Source organism: Castor canadensis, unplaced genomic scaffold, assembly GCF_047511655.1.
Source record: "Castor canadensis unplaced genomic scaffold, mCasCan1.hap1v2 HAP1_SCAFFOLD_137, whole genome shotgun sequence".
NCBI classification, from domain to species: domain Eukaryota; kingdom Metazoa; phylum Chordata; class Mammalia; order Rodentia; family Castoridae; genus Castor; species Castor canadensis.
In genome coordinates, this window is record NW_027395361.1 from 65,001 (window position 1) to 67,191 (window position 2,191).

A 2,191-nucleotide genomic window follows, 5' to 3' on the forward strand; every position below is an offset into this window, starting at 1 on the left:
TATTTATGTATTTACTACTGATTTGCAGTACGAGGGAGGGATCAGACCCAGAGCTTCCTCCTTGCTAGCATGCTAGGCAAACGCTCGACCGCTGAGCTACATCCCCAGCTGTAATCGTGCTGGTTCCACACAGGCTTTTCTTAAATGCAGATTTTGTCATAAAGTTGTTACCGAGTTTTACATTTTTTAGAAAGCATTAAGACGTTATTGATTTTTTTAAAGAAAAAAGTTCACTTTTTGGCTTATCCTATTTTGGCCCTTTCAGATCTCACACACACAGACACACACACACACTCACTCACTCACTCACTCTCTCTCCTTTGTATTTATTTTTCCTTCCTTCCTTCCTTCCTTCCTTCCTTCCTTCCTTCCTTCCTTCCTTCCATTTTGGTGCTGGCGGGTGGTACTGGGGCTTGAACTGAGGGCCTCATACTGCCAGCCTGTGGCATGGACAACGCTCTTGCCTCTACCCAGTCCAAAATCATCACCCCCGAGATGAATCCCCATTACCTACGCGTTGTGGGTGGTTGGGAAAGTCCAGTCGAGGATGCGTCTCCTCTTTCAGAGATTATAAAATGGAAGCTTTAGACGGCAGTGGAAAGTGGCTTACGGAGAGAGAGAACGAAAAGATGTGTTCACGTCACGTCTTTCTTGTCTCGCTTTGTGAACGTTTCCGGTGTTTTGTCACTGCTGGGTTTGTATTTGTGTGGTTGTTAGCTAGAGCTCCGATGGGTTGGATTTTTGAAGCGGGCGGTCGGTCGCTCGTGCGGACCGGCTGTGGAAGTTCAGGGGGACTCGCTCATCGGTGGATGTGCAGTACCGATGACTTGTTGATAGTTCCTTTAAATAAATACTTTTATTTGCTTAATCGTGATAAGGGGTAGGAAGAGGACAGGATTTCAGAGCTACCCTTTGTGAGTTTTCATTTAGATTCCTGGTGATAACTGGAATCTATTGTCACTTTAAAAAACAAAAAACAACCACAAAAAAAAAACTAGAGTCCAGAAAATATTTCTTGTGACCTGCTCTTTCACAAAGAATGCTTACTTTTGCTAACTGAGAGTTGCCGGGCGGTTAGAGTGACCGGGTCGTTTCAATAGAGACTGAAAAATAAAACTTCTACTTAGATCTTAGAAGCAAGGATAATGCTTAGGTTACTGTTATTTGTACTTTGAATCGTTTTCTCTCTGAGTTAAAACTCCTAAAAATGTATAAGCGTTATGCTACGCCACGCCAGTTTTACTCCCGGGCGGTAGTCTGTGTTCACACGGACGGACGGACGGACGGACGGACAGACGAGCTGAGGTGATTTTGATAAGACTTAGTGGCAAATGACCAGGCTGATCTGCTGTTTGAGTTTTCTCTTTAGTTTTTTTCTTGTCTTTTGGCCGAGCAAGGTCCGTCGATAAATGTCGCTCCTGTGCGTGTGTGCGTTAAACAAGATGTAGACGGCTCCTGTGCGAGATGCTGCATCATGAAAAGGAGCTCAAACCCCAGGTCCGGAAAGAAAAAATAAATAAATAAAGAGGGAACTCCATCTAATACAGCAGTAGTTTTGCTTGGCGACGATGAGCACACGTGTAGCACTTTGACAATATCTCTGAACTTTGGGGGGTGGAGGGGATGGGATGGGTACTGGGGTTTCATCTCGGGGCCTACACCTTAAGCCACTCCACCAGCCCTGTTTTCTGGAACTATTTGATTTGCCTGGGGCTGGATTTGAACTTGGATTCTCCTGATCTCTCCCTCCTGAGTAACTAGGATTACACACGTGAGCCACTGGTGCCTGGCTGATACCGCTGCTGAATTACTTAAACCTTTCTCGGCCCTAGAAAAAACTCCATTCGTTGGTTTCATCTTACAATGAGATGGTTGTAATGAATGAAAGTAGGCACCTGGTAACGCAGCAACCACGGGTGTTTGATTTGTCACTGACAGACGCCAAGTACCGAGTCCCCATTTTTCCAGTAATTTTCTTATAAGTTTTGGAATACGTGGACTCAGTGAGGAGTCACAACCTTAGCCGTGTATTAGAATGCCCTGCGGGACCTACGGCATAAAAAAAAAAAAAAAAAAGCAATTTTTTTTTTTTCTTTTTGTCATATTATTGTTGTGGTGTGGGGGACGGTAACATTGAAACCTCAAATTTCAAACTGGTGAAACAGGGAAAAGACACCTGCCTCTGTTTTCC